The sequence below is a fragment of the Brachyhypopomus gauderio genome, unplaced genomic scaffold (assembly GCF_052324685.1).
Source record: "Brachyhypopomus gauderio isolate BG-103 unplaced genomic scaffold, BGAUD_0.2 sc181, whole genome shotgun sequence".
Classification (NCBI taxonomy): domain Eukaryota; kingdom Metazoa; phylum Chordata; class Actinopteri; order Gymnotiformes; family Hypopomidae; genus Brachyhypopomus; species Brachyhypopomus gauderio.
Window position 1 is genome coordinate 235,068 of NW_027507002.1, and position 22,616 is coordinate 257,683.

The 22,616-nt window shown below is 46.5% G+C and overlaps 1 protein-coding gene across 2 annotated transcripts in view; it reads left to right on the forward strand.

Moving 5' to 3' along the window:
* Positions 1-22,616, forward strand: part of LOC143501938 (ephrin type-B receptor 1-like) — a 103,741-nt gene that overhangs the window by 44,007 nt on the left and 37,118 nt on the right. The window lies entirely within an intron of this gene.

Genomic DNA, 22,616 nt, shown 5'->3' on the forward strand with positions numbered 1-22,616 from the left:
ACCCTGCACCATACTACCCCACCCTACAACATATTACACCACCCTCTGCCATACTACCCCACCCTGCACCATACTACCCCACCCTACACCATATTACACCACCCTCTGACATACTACCCCACCTTGCACCATACTACCCCACCTTACACCATATTACACCACCCTCTGCCATACTACCCCACCCTGCACCATACTACCCCACCTTACACCATATTACACCACCCTACATCATACTACCCCACCCTGCATCATACTACCCCACCCTGCATCATACTACACCACCCTGCACCATACTACACCACCCTACACCATACTACACCACCCTACACCATACTACACCACCCTGCACCATACTACACCACCCTGCACCATACTACACCACCCTGCATCATACTACACCACCCTGCACCATACTACACTACCCTACATCATACTACACCACCCTGCATCATACCACCCCACCCTGCATCATACCACCCCACCCTGCATCATACTACCCCACCCTGCACCATACTACCCCACCCTGCACCATACTACCCCACCCTGCACCATACTACCCCACCCTACATCATACTACCCCACCCTACATCATACTACACCACCCTACATCATACTACACCACCCTGCATCATACTACACCACCTTACATCATGCTACACCACCCTACATCATGCTACACCACCCTGCACCATGCTACACCACCCTACACCATCCTGCACCACCCTACACCATCCTGCACCATACTACACCACCCTACATCATGCTACACCACCCTACATCATGCTACACCACCCTGCATCATGCTACAACACCCTGCACTATACTACAACACCCTGCATCATAATACAACACCCGACATCATACTACACCACCCTGCACCATGTTGCACCATACACCACCCTGAACCATACTACACCACTCTGCACCATACTACACCACCCTACATCATACTACACCACCTTACACCATACTGCTTCACCCTACATCATACTACACCACCCTACACCATACTACACCAACTTGCACCATGTTGCACCATACTACACCACCCTGAACCATACTACACCACCCTGAGCAATGCTGCACCACCTTGTGCCATACTACTACACCCTACATTATACTACACCACACTGCTCAATGCTACACCACCCTTTATATGGGCTGGAAACATGGAATTTGCTTTATTTATTTATTTATTTATTTATTTTATTGACTTATTGGTTTCTTGCTGTGGTTATAGATTTCAGTGCTATAGGACTACAGAGCTTCTTGTGGAAGACCTGTGACTACAGGGGTACAGGAGAGAGAGGAAGAGGTGAAAGAGAGAGAGGTGAAAGAGAGGGAGGGAGAGAGGTGGGAGAGAGGTGAAAGAGAGAGTGAGAAAGTTGGATAAGTGTGAGAGGGAGGGAGAGAGAGAGGGAAGGAGGGAGGGAGAGAGAGAGAGAGAGAGAGAGAGAGAGACGGATAAGATGTGCGTTACATGTTCCCATCTCTGGGGTTTGAACATATGAATTCGGAGGATGTGCTTGAGCAGAGGTTCTAGTGTTCATCCAGTACTGAGTTCTGTACTAATACCTGCAGTATTGAATTCTGTACTAATACCTCCAGTACTGAGTTCTGTACTGATACCTTGAGCACTGAGTTCTGTACTAATACCTCCAGTACTGAGTTCTGTACTAATACCTCCAGTACTGTTTCCTGATGGCTATGTCGCAGGTTTCTCTAAGTTGCTGTGTTCATCTCTGCAGTTTGAATTTCCATAACCCAAAACACCTCACGCAAATGTTAATGAAACAGAACGACATTAATCAGTTTTCATTTAAATTACATTACTGAACTCAATTTAATTAAATTTTTTAAACTTTGTATTCATTATGGCGTCTGTATTACTTAAAACTTGGTTATGCTTAAATATTGCTGTTTGCCATCAGCATGTTCTGTGTGGACCACAGTACTGTCAGGTCTGAGAACACACTGGCCCTCTCTGGCTGGGCCGCTAACAGCAGGACCAGTAGTGTGGATATTAATTAGCCATGCAGAACATTTGTCTGCTGTCAGCACATGTGGGGTGGGACTGTGTCCACGTCTCCTCGTCCCCCACCGCACACACCGGCTCTGGATCTCTGCAGGGCCGCCACATTAATTAGTCAGAACAGCGCACCGGCTTGTAAACATCTAAAAATCTCCACACGAGCCTGCAGGGGCGGAGGAAGGTGAGGGTCACGGCTCTTCAGACAGGCGCCGTCCGCACGGGGGAGAGAGGCGTGTCCACCTGCACGAGACGGAGACGCCACTGACGAGAGGAAAGGAGAGAAAAGATGGTTGTTGTGTGTTCTGTGTTAATGCAAAAGTGAACATTTGTCACCCCAGTAATATTTGAATGTTGTGCAGTAAAGAGAGGGGGAGGGGCCAGAGAGGGGGGAGGAGACAGAGAGGGGGGAGGAGACAGAGAGGGGGGGGAGTATATAAAAAAAATGTTTTAAGACCAAATAACTCGTAGGAAATGAATGAAGAAAACCTTAAAGCCAAACCACAAATTAATTAACAAAGCAAAACAAAACCAATAAATAACAAAAACATGAGAAGTCCCCCCCCACCCGGCTCTCCGTGGCCCCCCCTCCCCGAGAGAGAGAGCCTGAGGCAGGGGACCGCAGGCAACACCACGGGCTCCAGGCTGCTGGTAATGGGCTGGAGATGATGAGCTCCATGTGGCTCTCAGACGAGATGTTAGTTAGCAGTGTTGAGCAGCACAGTGGAACAAAACCCCTCAGAGAGAGAGAGAGGGGGAGAGAGAGGGGGAGGGAGGGAGGGAGGGGAAAGTTAGAGGAAGGGAGAGGGAGAAGGGAATGAGGTTGTTCGAACATTAAACTACTTCAGTGCTGCAGTTCCTGTGGAATGTATGTTTCTCTAGTACAGACGTTGGCAGGTCTGCCGTTGGTGTGGACATGTAAGTGTAGTACAGACGTTGGCAGGTCTGCCGTTGGTGTGGACGTGTTGTAAGTGTAGTACAGACGCTGGCAGGTCTGCCGTTGGTGTGGACGTGTTGTAAGTGTAGTACAGACGTTGGCAGGTCTGCCGTTGTTGTGGACGTGTTGTAAGTGTAGTACAGACGCTGGCAGGTCTGCCGTTGGTGTGGACGTGTTGTAAGTGTAGTACAGAGGTTGGCAGGTCTGCCGTTGGTGTGGACGTGTTGTAAGTGTAGTACAGACGTTGGCAGGTCTGCCGTTGGTGTGGACGTGTTGTAAGTGTAGTACAGACGCTGGCAGGTCTGCCGTTGGTGTGGACGTGTTGTAAGTGTAGTACAGACGCTGGCAGGTCTGCCGTTGGTGTGGACGTGTTGTAAGTGTAGTACAGACGTTGGCAGGTCTGCCGTTGTTGTGGACGTGTTGTAAGTGTAGTACAGACGCTGGCAGGTCTGCCGTTGGTGTGGATGTGTTGTAAGTGTAGTACAGACGTTGGCAGGTCTGCCGTTGGTGTGGACGTGTTGTAAGTGTAGTACAGACGTTGGCAGGTCTGCCGTTGGTGTGGACGTGTTGTAAGTGTAGTACAGACGCTGGCAGGTCTGCCGTTGGTGTGGACGTGTTGTAAGTGTAGTACAGACGTTGGCAGGTCTGCCGTTGGTGTGGACGTGTTGTAAGTGTAGTACAGACGTTGGCAGGTCTGCCGTTGGTGTGAACATGTTGTGTTGTTTTATGCCTGATTAAGAGGGAGTCTGGTTGTAATGGTGTGCAGTAAAGTTTAATGATCCTCTTTATGTGACTGCTGTGCAGATCCACCCACTATCTGGGACTTTAAGTCAGAGGGACCGGAGAGTTTGAGGACACACAAACACGCGAACGCACACAGACCTAGACATACTGGCATATGCATACTGGGTACAGCTGTGTGCTTTGTGTACATATATGTGAATGTTTATATATTAGGGGTGGGACGCGATTAAAAAAAATTAATCGAATTAATCGGAAGCTTTGTAATTAATTAATCGAAATTAATCGCATTTTATTCGCATTTCAGTATTTAACATGAGAAATATTTATTTAATTTTGAATGATGAATGAATCAATGAACATAATCATAAACTTCAACATCTTGTTTATTTTTCCACCAGTCTACTACACAGACCAATATATGTGTAGTGTGCAGAAAACAGTTCAGAACACTGGAAATTCTGACCAAAAATCTTTAATTTTGGGAGTTTTGCTCAGGATATTGGAAGAATTGAAGTAAATCAGAAAATGTTTTTTAATACCATTTTAGATGGTAGACTTTCTTTAATTTCCCAGGCCTCTGCCACAGGCATCTCCATAGTGCCTAGAAGTGGTCTTCTGCATGCTCAAAGCAAATGACTGGATCTTCATCATCTATAGATTCATCATCTATAATATGAGCTGTCACACCAAGATAATTCTTGTTGCTAACAGAGGTCCAGTGATCCCCAGTCAGAGCCACATTTGTGGCACTCTTCACAATAATCTGTTTTAATTCTTTCCTCATCATACAGCTGCTGGATTTTCTTCGACATTGTCTTTCTGGGGTGAGTTTCCCAAAACGTTCTTAGCGCTAAGTACTTCGTAACCTCGTTCTTACGTAAGAGGTTAAGAAGTACTTGGCGCTAACTGTGCGTTCACACCGAAAGCGACGAGAGCGACACGGCGACCGGAAGTCATTCATTTTCAATGAGAGTGAGCGACACCCAGCGGCGCGACGCGAAGTGAGCGATTCGAGCGACGCGAACAAGTTGAGCTTGGCTCAACTTTATGTAAATGAGCAGTGACGCGCGGCGGCGACTACCAATCAGAAAGTATGTTTGCACCCTCCTCCGAAACCGCACCTCTGACTTTGGTTCCTACTGATTATTTGTTCCGATTAATGGAGGAGAGATTAATAGTGGCTGTCTCTGGATGTCCCGCACTTTACAATGTTTATTTTTGGAGGGAATACTGTTCATTTGTTAAAAAAAACATCTGCAATAAATTAGCGTATACCCTATTATTGGTTATGATTTTTTAAATTCCTGTTTGATCTTCGGGTCTGGGGTAAAAAGTAAAAAAAAAATACATAAACATTTTAGGTTTATATACTATATGTGTTTTATACACACACTATGTTTTATACACGCACTCATTTATAATCGTGTGTCCTGTAATCAATAGATTAAAATAAATACTGCGTCCTGCTTTAAAAACGTGATTTGCATATCTGTCACGTGCTGCATGCAGGCGTGATGTTGGACACGCCCCCACGCGACGCGATGCTGGCGACTCGGCGACGGAGAGCGATTTTATCGCTTTCGGTGTGAACGCACAGTAAGAACGTTTTGGGAAACTCACCCCTGGACGGTAGTTCGTAACTTGCATCAGTTGACGCAATTCGCAGCGCTTCTTGTAAGTCTTTATCTTCGACCACAGAGAGCGAACAACACAAATAATGTGAGGCGTCATGTATAAACGCGTGCGGAGTTTAATCCAGTCTTAATGGTCCAATGAAGGTAATTTATAAACCAGCACGTTTCCTCACTCAAAAAAAAAAAAAACCCGGGACAGGATGTGAATTACGGACGTTTGGTCACCCTATCGTACTAGGAATACATTTAGCAGCTAAGTTATCATTACTGACCTGCGCGTTAAGCTGGGCGTACACTGTGCGATTTTTCACTCGTTTCGGCTCAATCGCGTGTCGTGCATCGTATAGTTTACACAGGTAAACGAGGAGCGATTCACACCTCACGACCAACTCCCGATCAGAAATCGCAGCGTCGCAAGAATATCAAACATGTTTGAAATTCAAATCGCTCCTCGTGAGAGTATCGCACTGTTGAAGCAGCTCCACGAGCCGACTCTCCCTGCGATTTAGTCGTACAGTTTGAGCTGGAGCTGAGTACACGATTTAAAATATCGCACAGTGTACGCCCAGCTTTACCCGCAACATGTTTTGCGTTGAGGTGGTAACGAAGGGTGGAAGTGCTCCTGTGATAAGCGAACTCCTTCCTACATAAAGTGTAAATAACACTATTTTTGTTTGTAGCCTACTTCCATCTGGAAGTTTATATTTAAATTTCCCATCCACCAGCGTAGCCTCTTCAGTCATATCCATCATGATCTTATTGTGCGTCCATATAATCTGTATGTCTGGAACTCGTGCACTGAGAAACATTCCACGGTGCAAAAGTGTCTCGTCCGTTAAATGCGTTAAAATGCGTTAATTTTTTAGTGCGTTAATTTTCCTGTAATTAATTAATTAATTAATTAATCGAAATTAACGCGTTAAAGTCCCACCACTAATATATATATATATATATATATATATATATATATATATATATATATATATATATATATATATATATATATATAGTTTGAACATCAGAATCTTGGTGTTCACACACATCTGTGTGTGTTTGTGTACATACGTGTGTTTGTTTGTGTGTGTGTACGTGTGTGTGTGTACGCGTATGTGTACGCGTATGTGTACGCGTGTGTGTGCGTGTTACATGCTGCCCTGGGTTGTGAATGTGGGTGCTGAACTATGTCTAACAAGCTCCCAGAGGTGTGTGTGGATGTTGCAGCTCTCTGGAGAGTGTGGAGAACATCTTCCTCGTCCCACGCTGCTGCGCTGCTACCCAGAGAAGCAGACCGTGTCCTTCTAAGATCTTCTCCTCTGGGAGATCAATCCAACCGTGCACACACATGTACAAATGCATGCGTGCATGTATACGCGCACACGTGTGTGTGTGTGCACGTGAGGTTGGTCACCACGCTGCTCACATTTACTTTTGTCTTCAGAAACGTGCTTCTGAAAACGACCAATCACAAGCCTGCGTCCACATCCATGTGACTCCGAACAGTGTAGAGAACAGCAATCGTCTGGGTCTCCTTACCCACAATGACTAGCATCAGTGGATCACCCTCCCCAGAGAGCCCCGCCCACATAACGGACCCGTGAACTCTGCCCTCATAATGCAGCTGTAAGCCCCGCCCACATAATGGACCTGTGATTGAAGTGTGCATCTGGGCTATTTGAGGTTATTTATTAAAAGTTATTTTTGACTTGCACGATGAAATGCAGGCAGGTGATGGACACATAGTGTGTGTGTGTGTGTGTGTGTGTGTGTGTGTGTGTGTGTGTGTGAGAGAGTCCAGGAAATAGCACATCCCTCATTCTTGATGTGTGTGCTCAATATTCCGCCTTTTTGAAGCGGTTTCCATGACGTCGGTGATGCATGTGTGTGCTGCGTGCTGAATGTACATGGAGTCTCGCTGCTCCGAGTCCTCTGTTTGTTTCTGTCGCTAGGGCGATACATCACGGCCTGCAGCGCTAGGCCGTCTGGCCGCTGCTCTGTCTGCATGCTCCGCACTTCGCAGACCCAATAAATCACCCTCGCACTCTGGGGCCCGTGAGGAAGGCTGCTGTTTACTATCTTGTCTCTGAATGGATAGGTGTTCGATTTGTAATCCTTGGGCGGTGGTGATGGAGCGTCTGAAGGGAGGCAGAGGTGGCTCGGTGTTATCTGCTCGCACAGCGCTGACTGGGAGCGTGCACGTGCACGTGCAGACAAGCGTCCAGATACGATCACTCCCGGGCCACGTTTTGAGAAGCGTTATCGTACGTTTGTGGAATTCGCTCGTTGGATTGGTGTCGGCATGCAGAAAGTGCTACAGGTGTGGGGACTAGTTAATGTGAGATCTCTCTCTCTCTCTCTCTCTCCCCACGCTTGCTCTCTTTTCCTCCTGTGCTCATGGCCACTGATTGGTCCTATACAGACAGACATCGTGTCGGGCTGAACCAGGTCCAGCTGGGGTGACTCAGTTCATTTCATGTAGTTCTGCGTTGGCACTCCGGGCGCTGGTGTGATGAGACTCTGCTCACTTCTCCTCACACCTGTCTGTCTGTCCCTCGCTCCCCTAACGACTCATCCTGCACTTATTACACACTAATATCACACACTCATCCTGCACTTATCACACACCAATATCACACACTCATCCTGCACTTATCACACACTAATATCACACACTCATCCTGCACTTATCACACACTAATATCACACACTCATCCTGCACTTATCACACACTAATATCACACACTCATCCTGCACTTATCACACACTAATATCTCACACTCATCCTGCACTTATCACACACTAATATCACACACTCATCCTGCACTTATCACACACTAATATCTCACACTCGTCCTGCACTTATCACACACTAATATCACACACACGTCCTGCACTTATCACACACTAATATCACACACTCATCCTGCACTAATCACACACTAATATCACACTCGTCCTGCACTAATCACACACTAATATCACACACTCGTCCTGCACTTATCACACACTAATATCACACACTCGTCCTGCACTTATCACACACTAATATCACACACTCGTCCTGCACTTATCACACACTAATATCACACACTCGTCCTGCACTTATCACACACTAATATCACACACTCGTCCTGCACTTATCACACACTAATATCACACACTCGTCCTGCACTTATCACACACTAATATCTCACACTCGTCCTGCACTTATCACACACTAATATCACACACTCGTCCTGCACTTATCACACACTAATATCACACACTCGTCCTGCACTTATCACACACTAATATCACACACTCGTCCTGCACTTATCACACACTAATATCACACACTCGTCCTGCACTTATCACACACTAATATCACACACTCGTCCTGCACTTATCACACACTAATATCACACACTCGTCCTGCACTTATCACACACTAATATCACACACTCGTCCTGCACTTATCACACACTAATATCTCACACTCGTCCTGCACTTATCACACACTAATATCACACACTCGTCCTGCACTTATCACACACTAATATCACACACTCGTCCTGCACTTATCACACACTAATATCACACACTCGTCCTGCACTTATCACACACTAATATCACACACTCGTCCTGCACTTATCACACACTAATATCACACACTCGTCCTGCACTTATCACACACTAATATCACACACTCGTCCTGCACTTATCACACACTAATATCACACTCGTCCTGCACTAATCACACACTAATATCACACACTCGTCCTGCACTTATCACACACTAATATCACACACTCGTCCTGCACTTATCACACACTAATATCACACACTCGTCCTGCACTTATCACACACTAATATCACACACTCGTCCTGCACTTATCACACACTAATATCACACACTCGTCCTGCACTTATCACACACTAATATCTCACACTCGTCCTGCACTTATCACACACTAATATCACACACTCGTCCTGCACTTATCACACACTAATATCACACACTCGTCCTGCACTTATCACACACTAATATCACACACTCGTCCTGCACTTATCACACACTAATATCACACACTCGTCCTGCACTTATCACACACTAATATCACACACTCGTCCTGCACTTATCACACACTAATATCACACACTCGTCCTGCACTTATCACACACTAATATCACACACTCGTCCTGCACTTATCACACACTAATATCTCACACTCGTCCTGCACTTATCACACACTAATATCACACACTCGTCCTGCACTTATCACACACTAATATCACACACTCGTCCTGCACTTATCACACACTAATATCACACACTCGTCCTGCACTTATCACACACTAATATCACACACTCGTCCTGCACTTATCACACACTAATATCACACACTCGTCCTGCACTTATCACACACTAATATCACACACTCGTCCTGCACTTATCACACACTAATATCACACACTCGTCCTGCACTTATCACACACTAATATCACACACTCGTCCTGCACTTATCACACACTAATATCTCACACTCGTCCTGCACTTATCACACACTAATATCACACACTCGTCCTGCACTTATCACACACTAATATCACACACTCGTCCTGCACTTATCACACACTAATATCACACACTCGTCCTGCACTTATCACACACTAATATCTCACACTCGTCCTGCACTTATCACACACTAATATCTCACACTCGTCCTGCACTTATCACACACTAATATCACACACTCGTCCTGCACTTATCACACACTAATATCACACACTCGTCCTGCACTTATCACACACTAATATCACACACTCGTCCTGCACTTATCACACACTAATATCACACACTCGTCCTGCACTTATCACACACTAATATCACACACTCGTCCTGCACTTATCACACACTAATATCACACACTCGTCCTGCACTTATCACACACTAATATCACACACTCGTCCTGCACTTATCACACACTAATATCACACACTCGTCCTGCACTTATCACACACTAATATCACACACTCGTCCTGCACTTATCACACACTAATATCACACACTCGTCCTGCACTTATCACACACTAATATCACACACTCGTCCTGCACTTATCACACACTAATATCACACACCCGTCCTGCACTTATCACACACTAATATCACACACCCGTCCTGCACTTATCACACACTAATATCACACACCCGTCCTGCACTTATCACACACTAATATCACACACCCGTCCTGCACTTATCACACACTAATATCACACACTCGTCCTGCACTTATCACACACTAATATCACACACTCGTCCTGCACTTATCACACACTAATATCACACACTCGTCCTGCACTTATCACACACTAATATCACACACTCGTCCTGCACTTATCACACACTAATATCACACACTCGTCCTGCACTTATCACACACTAATATCACACACTCGTCCTGCACTTATCACACTGATCAGGGAGTTTAATCTCACAACAGCAACATCATCATCATCATCTCTGTATGTTTCTGTATGTAAGGCTGGTTGTAGTTAAGGCTAGGCTGGGATTAACCCCCCAGGCTCAAACTGCCCCACTCAAAGAACCGCCTGCTGGTGTAGGAGATCATTTCACTGACATGCAAAATTACCAATCGCTACCCTCGCAAAATGACCAATCACTAGTCTCCCAAAATGACCAATCACCAGACTGCATCTCTTCACCTCAGTTCCATGTCATGCCCTGAAAGGCTAATTTTACGTCACTATGTGAAAATTTTTGCTAAGGCCGAGTGGAAAGGCGTTCCTGTTAGACCAGTATGAACCAGAGTTGCGTTTATTCAGCGGTGCGGATAGCCAATCAGAATGCAGCTGGGAGAATCGTGGCGGTGTTGACGCCCTGTAGATATCACACGTTCCTTCTAAGTGTAGGCGGAGTGTTTGTGGCTAAGACCAAACCACATGATGATGGCATTGGTGTGCGGCCTTGTGGGTAGTGGGCATATTGTGATGACCTCACTCACCCCTGGGCATTCTGAAGCTTCCTGGCTTTTGTACTGCGGGCAACGGTGCTGAGTGATGATGCGTGTGCTTTCAGATCTGAACACAGGGGCGGTAGGTGAGCGTGAAAGGTGGAGCTGAGCTTGTGGTGTTTCAGCAGAGGTCAAAAGTGGCTGTTTTTATGTTTCTGATGTCAAAATAGTCAACATTTTGTCTCTTTCTGCCTCCTCTCTGCTCAGCTGGTATCGCTTACACACACACACACACACACACACACACACACACACATACACACAGTGTGAACATAACTGGGTAACTGAATGACAGTGTAATAGGGGTGTTCTGGATTGATCTGGTGAACTGTGCGTGTGTGTGCGTGCGTGTGTGTGTGTGTGTGTGTGTGTGTGTGCGTGCGTGTGTGTGCCTTTCTAGTGTGAGCTTGTCTGCTCAGCTCCTATTACTATATGCACTGAGGCCCATATTACTGTCTTCTGGGAGTTTTTACAGACCTCTCTCACATATTATATTGGTGCATTACAGTGGGTATTCACACACACACACACACACACACACACACACACACACACACACACACACAGCATTATTGAATATTCCTATTCTTTCTCAGATTGCAGTTTTCTCAGGTTTCATTAGAGGTCACTAAAATAACTGCTGTGCATTAACTGGCAGCAGACACTTAGAGGATCGCACCTGATTTACATTTAATTACTGTCTGATTTAAATATTCTATTACATTTAATTAATGTCTGATTTAAATATTCCATTACCTTTAATGACTGTTTGCCACTGTTGCACCGCACTATAGCCGCAGTGTGTGTAACGCTGGTGTGTCACACCCAGCTAACACCGTACGCAGCCCGGCTGTAGTCTGAGGTGAAGACCTGAGGCTCAGAATGATGCTGCAAACCCACCTGTGTGTTTCACAGAGAGGGAGGAGTCACCAGTTCAGAGGTCATTTTTCTTTCCCTGCTCCCACGTGTCACGTCATGGTCCACGCTCAGTCTAGCGGCTAACGCCACACGCCTAATGGCTATTGGCGAGCACCAATCGGCAAATGCCTCACGTCAAACGCCTAACACCAAACGTCTAACACCTAATGCCTAACACCAAATGTCTTACAGCAAACGCCTAATATTAAATGTCTTATGCCAAAGGCCAATGTCCCAAACCTCCTGTTACCATTGCTGAAACAACTCCTCACAGGCCCTTCAGGGAGTCACTACACATCGCTATCACACCATGAGAAGCATTGGACATGTTGCGTTTGATTTGAACTGCACTTGAAATTAAGTGTCTGATTATGCTTTTAAAAAATCACAAGATCTGATCTGATTCGACAACCCCCCCCCCCCCCCACACACACACACACACACACACACACAAACACACACACACACACACACTTGCTTTCATGAGGCTTACATCGAGTTGAATTGTTCTCCTAAAATTATAAACCAGACGATGAGGTTTTAAATGACGAGGTTTACGCTGTAATTTAATATGTGCTTAAGTATCCAGCTCTCATTAACGTGCCTAGAAAGGGATGTTCATTTTGTTTAGCTGCAAGAGAGAGAGAGAGAGAGAGAGAGAGAGAGAGAGTTCGATTTAATTGGCTGTTGGTTGTGAAGTGTGTGTGTGTGGATGTGGTTCCTGTTGTGATTTCATTGGTTTGTTCCCCTGATGAGGAAGCTCAAGGAATCCAACAATTCATTAACGGCGCATCTTCTAATGTGAGCTCAGAGGGACCAATCAACAGGACACACACACACACACACACACACACACACACACACACACACACACACACCATTCCCCATGGAGGTGTGCGTGCGCACACACACACACACACACACACACACACACCCCCAAACATGCCTCTGCTCAGACTTTACTATTCTCATATAACACACACACTCTCACAGTGCATGTCTCCTGTTCGCCTTAAGGACTCACACACACACACTAATTAACGCACAAATGCGCACCGAGACGGACTCGTGGAGGGAACAGACGTGAACATCGGGGAGTAAAGTCCTCCCGAGAGAACACAGACTGGGAAGGACAGACAGCGGCCATTTTGGGTGACATGGCACACTGGTCTGGTGTGTGGCGTTCTCTCCCACCGCATCTGTGTGAAGAACTTCTGCGCTGGTGTGTGTGTGTGTGTGTGTGTGTGTGTGTGTGTGTGTGTGGCAGTGAGCTCCTGTGTAGTCAGGAAACTACAAGGGTAGCTGTAATAGGTGAAGTGTGTGTTTACAGTTGACACTTTAGCGTTGCTTGATCACACACACACACACCCCTTTGACTCTTCCATACACTAAGTTTTTATATTATTTTATATAATATTTTTAATGTCTGATGACAAAGGGAAAAAGATTCGAATCAAGTCTACTTAGACAAACACACCTCGTGTGCGTGCATGCGTGTGTGTGTGCGTGTGTGAGAGAGAGAGTGAGAGAGTTTCACTGAGAGGCAGAGGAACTATCAGTCCTAAAGAGTGTAGTGTGACCAGAGCAGAGAGCCAGTCTTCACACAGCTCACACTAGTAACACACTCACACACGCATACACACCACTCTCTCTCACATACACATACAACTATCTCCTCATCACACCAGCACTCCCTCTGATCACTTTTCTTCAGCCTGTGAACCCCACATCATGTGTGTTAGAGAGAGAGAGAGAGAGAGAGAGAGAGAGAGAGGGAGAGAGAGTATCTTTGAGAGGAGACATGAGTGTGAAGAAGATTACCCAGAAAGAGAATCTGAGGAAGGAAGTGTGTGTGTGTGTGTGTGTGTGTGTGTGTGTGTGTGTGTGTGTGTGTGTGTGTGTGTGTGTGTGTGTGTGTGTGTGTGTGTGTGTGTGTGTTGGGGGGTTGTATGGCAGCCTGGTGATGAATTAAAGATGCTCAAAGCTGCCATACTCCTAAAGAACGCTCCACACACTAATGCAATGTTAATGCATGCAAATGACCACCCATCACCTCTTACCAATGACAGATAGAGAGGGAGAGGGGTAGAGAGAGAGAGAGAGAGGGAGAGAGGGAGAGCGTCTCAGGCGAGGCTGGCGTTCCGTACCTGTTGTGAAGGCCCTGATTGGCCACGTTGAGCTGCGTGGGCGGGCACTGTGGTAGCTCTTCAGTGGTTGGGTGTAGGATGGTGTTGGACCCGCCCCAGGGCTTCACCACAGCGTGTGCGGCGCTCCGCCCAGAACACCTCACCCAAGACCAGGATATATACCCCACTGCCCGGAATAGGCTGTGAGTCACAGCTCCACACCCAGGAAGGCCAGTTCACACACCCACGCTGTCGGGCACTGGAGTGTGGCGTGGCCTTCAGGGTGGGCATCCAAACCAGCCCCAGGGTGGGCATCTAAACCAGCCCCAGGGTGGGCATCTAAACCAGCCCCAGGGTGGGCATCTAAACCAGCCCCAGGGTGGGCATCTATACCAGCCCCAGGGTGGGCATCTATACCAGCCCCAGGGTGGGCATCTAAACCAGCCCCAGGGTGGGCATCTATACCAGCCCCAGGGTAGGCATCTATACCAGCCCCAGGGTGGGCATCTATACCAGCCCCAGGGTGGGCATCTATACCAGCCCCAGGGTGGGCATCTATACCAGCCCCAGGGTGGGCATCTATACCAGCCCCAGGGTGGGCATCTAAACCAGCCCCAGCCTGGAAGGCTGTTTGCATGTCACCCTCTCATCCCTGACCCCTGGTTTTGTTTTTACCCCTCTCTCTTTTATCCCCACAGTGACTCATAAGGGTGCACGCACACACACACGCACACACATATACACACACACACACACACACACACACACACACACACAGGCCTTCTCTTTCTCTTCCGTATTGATTTCTTTCCTCTGTGTACACGCGTGATTTCTGTCTTCCCAGACACACCGATTCTCCCATCGCTCTTATTGTGAGAGAGCAACACACACACACATACACACCTATGAACACACATGTCAGAATTAATTCTCACTCTGTCAGCATGAGGGGCAGGTGCAAAAGGAAGCGATAAGTGTGTCTGTGTGTGTGTGTCTGTGTGTGTGTGTGTGTGTGTTCATATGTGTGTTACATCGAAGGCTATTCATTTATGTTCCTTCACTGGTTGTCGAACAGTCTGGAGACTGATTACAGGCCTGTGGGCTCAGGCTAGATTGTAGCGCTACAGGTCTGTGAGCTCAGGCTAGATCGTAGTGCTACAGGTGTGTGAGCTCAGGCTAGATCGTAGCACTACAGGTCTGTGGGCTCAGGCTAGATCGTAGTGCTACAGGTCTGTGAGCTCAGGCTAGATCGTAGCGCTACAGGTCTGTGAGCTCAGGCTAGATCGTAGCGCTACAGGTCTGTGAGCTCAGGCTAGATCGTAGTGCTTCAGGTGTGTAAGCTCAGGCTAGATTGTAGCGCTACAGGTCTGTGAGCTCAGGCTAGATTGTAGCGCTACAGGTCTGTGAGCTCAGGCTAGATCGTAGCGCTACAGGTCTGTGAGCTCAGGCTAGATCGTAGCGCTACAGGTCTGTGGGCTCAGACTAGATCGTAGCGCTTCAGGTGTGTGAGCTCAGGCTAGATCATAGCGCTACAGGTCTGTGAGCTCAGGCTAGATCGTAGCGCTACAGGTCTGTGAGCTCAGGCTAGATCGTAGCGCTACAGGTCTGTGGGCTCAGGCTAGATCGTAGTGCTACAGGTCTGTGGGCTCAGGCTAGATCGTAGCGCTACAGGTCTGTGGGCTCAGGCTAGATCGTAGCGCTACAGGTCTGTGAGCTCAGGCTAGATCGTAGCGCTACAGGTCTGTGAGCTCAGGCTAGATCGTAGTGCTTCAGGTGTGTGAGCTCAGGCTAGATTGTAGCGCTACAGGTCTGTGGGCTCAGGCTAGATCGTAGCGCTACAGGTCTGTGGGCTCAGGCTAGATCGTAGCGCTACAGGTCTGTGGGCTCAGGCTAGATCGTAGCGCTACAGGTCTGTGGGCTCAGGCTAGATCGTAGCGCTACAGGTCTGTGGGCTCAGGCTAGATCGTAGCGCTATAGGTCTCTGAGCTCAGGCTCAGGCCACTGTTCCGTGAGGGAGATGAAGTCATAGTCTTCCTCCATTAGCAAGCGTGCATCACAGTTGCCCTGTGCTACCCTGAGCAGTGGGGGGTCGGGGGTTTGGGGGGGTAAATCTCCATTAGCTCGCTGGACTGTCTGATGTGATCTGGCTGATTGAGGCCAGTGGTCTACACGGCATATAGTTGTTATAGACAGGAGAGGAGGAGAGGAAGAAAGGCTAAATTCTTTGTGCTGTGCTTTTTTGTATTGATAAATGCATGCAAGTGCGTGACCTGTTCCTTCCTCTCGAAACATGTCTATGAATTATTGTCATTATGTGTCACAAAAGGTAGGATAGAGGATGCTGGTCATGTGTGTGTGTGTGTGTGTGTGTGTGTGTGTGTAGACGTGTAACTGTGTGAAGAGAGTGCAGTATCGATCAGAGCTGAAGCCTCATCAATGTTTAATGGGCTCCTTCTGTACTGAAACTACCAACCATCAAATATTGATCTTTCACTTCCAAACTAGGGATTTGCTTTTGGACTCTGTAAATAAGGGACTGAGAGGGGAGATGGAGATGGAGAGAGAGATGGAGAGAGAAAGAGGAGAGGTCGTGAGGGCCCTTGGGGTTATGGCCCTAGTCACTGACGGTTGACTGATGCTGTTGCCGTGGTGGAGGCTGTCATGGAAACCGTTGCCCTCTGCACCCAGGAAGATGAATGGGGTAATTTTCACAACTTCATTTAAGCAGGTCTCCTCCTAGAGATGGCCCCGCCTCCTAGACACAGCTCCGCCTCCTGGAACCTGGTGAACAGGTGCTGTAAAAAGTAGAGATAGACAGTGGCACAGTGAACCTCTGGGTAACCTGCAGCCTATCTGCCTCTCTCTCTCTCTCTCTCAATTCAATTCAAGGTGCTTTATTGGCATGACAAATATTGCTTCATTTGTATTGCCAAAGCCTGAACACAATATTAGTAACACTAGATAAAAGTTGGGCTCACAACTCTAAACATTACAAAATTGTTAAGGAGTAAACAACAGGTAAAATGAATATATACATACACATAAATACATTTCCCTAATTAAATAACAAAATCAGAAGTTGAAATCAAATAATACATGTATAAGGGGGTAAGAAGGGGAACCACATGTATATTTACATACATCAAAGACGTGTGTGTGTGTGTGTGTGTGTGTGTGTGTGTGTGTGTGTATGCGTATATGTGTGTATGTGTGTGCGTGTATGTGTGATCACTCACTGTCCCTCTCACGGTGGCAGGCCATGACGTATTGTGCTGCGAGTGTGCAGCAGTCTCTGTGCTCTCCTAGTAGGTAGGGGAGTTTCTCTAGATCAGATAGGCTTTTGAATGCGGGGTGTTTATTGATGAATTTTATGTAAAATTTGTTTCGAATATCAGTGAATTTTTGGCATTCTGTCAGGAAATGCAGCTCTGTTTCAATTTTACCCATCTTGCACTGTTGGCAAGTTCTGTTTTCCTGGGGCACCCATGATCTTCTGTGCCTGCCAGTCTCTATAGCCAGGTTGTGCTGGCTGAGTCTGTACCTCGTCAGGGTGGTTCTCAGTTTCAGATCAGTCACTGTGCTCAGGTACTCTGCCACAGTGTACTGTCTCTTTAGGGCCAGATAACATTGCATTCTACTTTGTGATTTTGTCTGGTTTTCCCAGTGTTCTGTGTATGTTTCTCTCAGATTAGCTGTAATGTTGTTGGTTCTGATCAGATTGGTCTTGATTTCCTGGTCCTGAATCTGGTGAGTGTTAGTGTGTGAGTGTGTGTTAGCAAGTGTTAGTGTGTAGTTCAGGACCAGCTGAGTGAGGGGATCTTTGTTCTCTTTGCTCAACTCCTGGTACTGCAGGGCTTTATAATGGTATGAGTCTCTCTCTCTCTCTCTATCTCTCTCTCCCCCCCTCTCTCTGTTCCTCTCTCCCCCTCCTCTCTCTCTCTCTCTCTCTCTCTCTATATATATATATATATATATATATATATTAGTGGTGGGACTTTAACGCGTTAATTTCGATTAATTAATTACAGGAAAATTAACGCACTAAAAATATTAACGCATTTTAACGCATGGGACACTTTTGCACCGTGGAATGTTTCTCCGTGCACGAGAATGGGAAATTTAAATACAAGAAACTTCAAGATGGAATTACAAACAAAAATAGTGTTATTTGCACTTTATGTAGGAAGGAGTTCGCTTATCACAGGAGCACCTTCGTTACCGCCTCAACGTCAGTAATGATCACTTAGCTGCTAAATGTATTCCTAGTACTATATGGTGAACAAACGTCCGTATTTCCCGGGACATGTCCGTATTTCACATCCTGTCCCGGTCGTCGCGGGTTTTTTTTAAGTGAGGAAATGTCCTGGGGTGAGTTTCCCAAAACGTTCTTAGTGCTAAGTACTTCGTAACCTCGTTCTTACGTACGAGGTTAAGATGTACTTAGCGCTAAGAATGTTTTGGGAAACCCACCCCTGGTTTTTAAATTACCTTCATTGGACCATTAAGACTGGATTAAACTTTCGCGAGTGACCGCAGCGCGCGACTCCGCACGCGTTTATACATGACGCGGCATATTATTTGCAGTGTTGTTCGCTCTCTGTGGTCGAAGATAAAGGCTTACAAGAAGCGCTGCACATCCAAACCTTTCGAAAAAATAATGCGCAATTTCCAAGTTTCGGCAGAAAAAAATGCGAATTAAGCCTTGTTTCCATTCATTACAGTTATGCGAATAAACTTTAGATCACGTGAGAGGACGCCAAACAATAGTGGTTTTACGTCCATCTGGCAGTTACGCATTTTTGCACGTTGAGGTTTTGAAACATTGTTTTCTTTTTCTTTTCTATACATGGAGAAGTTAAATTCAATTTTTGCTCTCTCCAGAACTGTTTTTGCATGCATTTGCCATCTTTACATCGCGATCATGTACAGAACCACATGATTTGAGGCATGATAAGTCATCGTTTATGCGAAAAACCCTTTTCCATCCAATTTTTTCGAATTTTGGCGATGCGATAGTCTAACGTTTCCACCTCCTCCTAGCGCAAAAATCTTTTTGCGATATTTGGGGCTTTTTTCGAATTTTGGTCTTTTCCATCCAGCTTTTTTCATGCGCATTTTCAAAATGCGCAAAAACTCGGTGGATGAAAAACCCTCTAATGTCGAAGAAAATCCAGCAGCTGTATGATGAGGAAAGGGAAGTAAAACAGGTTATTGTGAAGAGCGCCACAAATGTGGCTCTGACTGGGGATCACTGGACCTCTGTTAGCAACAAGAATTATATTGGTGTGACAGCTCATATTATAGATGATGAATCTATGCAGGGGTGCTCATTACGTCGATCGCGATCGACCGGTCGATCGCGAAGGAAGTGTCGGTCGATCGCGAAGGAATGTGCGTAGATCGCGTCACATAAAATAGTAGTAGATGAATCGCACATCTGCACTGACGGTTGTATTTTGATTGACATTCACGGTAGCCAATCTGCAATCCACTCAACAAATTACGTTCGCCGCCACCCCGGTAGATCTTTCTGACTTGGTCATCTTATAAGTAGCTCGCAAGCTGAAAACTGTGGGCACCCCTGATCTATAGATGATGAAGATCCAGTCATTTGCTTTGAGCATGCAGAAGACCACTTCTAGGCACTATGGAGATCCCTGTGGCAGAGGCCTGGGAAATTAAAGAAAAATATACCATCTAAAATGGTATTAAAAAACATCTTCAGATTTACTTCAATTCTTCCAATATCCTGAGCAAAACTTCCAAAATTAAACAACATTTTTGGTCAGAATTTCCAGTGTTCTGAACTGTTTTCTGCACTCATCTATTGGTCTATGTAGTAGACTGGTGGAAAAATAAACAAGATGTTGAAGTTTATGATTATGTTCATTGATTCATTCATCATTCAAACTTAAATTAATATTTCTCATGTTAAATACTGAAATGCGATTAAAATGCGATTAATTTCGATTAATTAATTACAAAGCTTCCGATTAATTCGATTAATTTTTTTGATCGCGTCCCACCCCTAATATATATATATATAGATATCTCTATAGATATATATATCTCCCCCCTCTTTCTCTCCATCTCTCTCCCCTCTCTCTCTTTCTCTCCATCTCTCTCTCTCCCCCCTCTCTTTCTCTGTGCCTCTCTCCCCCTCTCTCTCTTCCCCCTCTCTCCATCACTCCCTGTCTCTCCATCTCTCTCTCGTCCTCCCTCCCTCTCTCTCTCCACCCTCTCTCCCTCCCTCTCTCCATCTCTCCCTGTCTCTCTCTACCTCTCTCTCTCCCTCTCTCTCCCTCCCCCTATCTCTCTCTCTTCTGCGGCCCTTCAGGTTAGAACCTGATTTTCAGCCTGTGGTAGAATCCCTCATTTAAGGCCCGTGGTGAAGTGACTGCTTCATGCTAAAAAATCGACCTGTAAAACTGCAGCCGGCTGATTCCTGCCAGCCAGACTGGTCTCAGATCAGTGGGGCCATCTTTATCTTCCCTGCATACCCTCAGATGAGGTAGGAAGGGTGGAAGGTGTTCTATAGTGTGAGATCGGAGAAAGACAAAAAACAGATAGAGAGAGAGACAGAGTGAGAGGGAGAGAAAGACAGGAAGTGAGAATAAAAAGGCAGGTTGAGAAATAGAGGGAAAAAGAAAACAAAATAGAATGAGAGAGGGGGCAGAGAATGAGAGAGAGAGAGAGAGAGAGAGGGAGAGAGAGAGAGGGGGAGAGAGAGCCAGGCGTGTCTGTTGTGGGTGAGGAGCCCCACGTCTGTGTGAGGTGTGCACAGGTTCGGGGTGTGTCTCATTACACCAGTTAGGGTTCTTCACCTCATCTCCTCACTTCCTCTGGGGACCTATCACAATCACTGTTTTATAGGCTGGTCCAATACTTCATTAGCAGAGGTGAACTTCATTACTTCAGCCCTTTGTGGACTTCAGTCTGAGTCTGCACATTACCCAGAAGGCATTGCAGCCCACTTCAGGTGACGGAGCAGACGCAGAAAGGTTTGGTGGCATCTCGGTTGAGTGATGTAGATCACACCTGGAGAAGTGTGTGGGGCGCAGTGTGTAGATCAGACCCACGAGTGTGTAGATCAGACCCACGAGTGCGTAGATCAGACCCACGAGTGCGTAGATCAGACCCACGAGTGCGTAGATCAGACCTACGGGGCCTCCTCAATCTGAGCATGACCAGATGGACCATTCTGGAACTGCTCAGACGGCTCTCTACACACACACACACACACACACACACACACACACACACACACACACACACACACACACACACACACACACACACTAGTGATTTCCCTGGAGTGAGGCACTCTCCCACAGACATCTGATGTGTTGAGGTCTTACCACATACAACCTCTGTAACAGCCAGCAATATACAACCTCTTCTAAGGAAAATTCAATTGTGTGTGTGTGTGTGTGTGTGTGTCCTAATTATGTATGACCCAGGGTACCATTGTTAAATAACATGCACAAACCTACACGTATACAGGACTAAACCACTCTGTGATTACACTTGTTTGGGGTGTGTGTAATTACACGTGTGGGGTGTGTGATTGCCGTATCTGTGGTTAGGTGTGTAAATGTACCGTACAACCATGGCCACGTGTGTGATGGCAGTATTCAATTACGCACGAGTACAGGAAATTTGACCATACTCTGATGACCGTGCGTGCGTGCGTGCGTGCGTGCGTGCGAACATCAGCAGCGGTTAGAGCTGTTTCGTGTCCTGGCTTTTCACACACGCTCCTGCCTGTAGTGGGTAAAACCTGCATCTAATTGGCTCTTTGTCAGCACTCTGTCAGAAGTCATTATTGATTCCCGGATGATGATTGGACGTCCAGTCTTCCTTTCATCTCCTCCACTGATTGATCTCTGTAGGATCTGCCCCTACACATAGTTCTGCCCCGCACAGACGCAGGACCGTCCTGTACCACTTCTTACCCCGCACTGCTTCAGGACGGTCCTGCGTCTGTGAGATCCAGCATGGTGGGCTGGATACCAGTCCACCCAGCTGTGGCTATTGAGGAGACCACTCAGAACATCTCCACCACACCAGCACTGAATGTGTTCGAGATGTTCATCTGAATTATGCGGTGGACAGAAACCAGCAAACATCTCAGAGGCCTCCACACACCCGACAAAGCAAAACTAAATTGAGAATTTTTCCCTTACGTTTTTTTCGTGCTAGAACCAAACACATTGGCC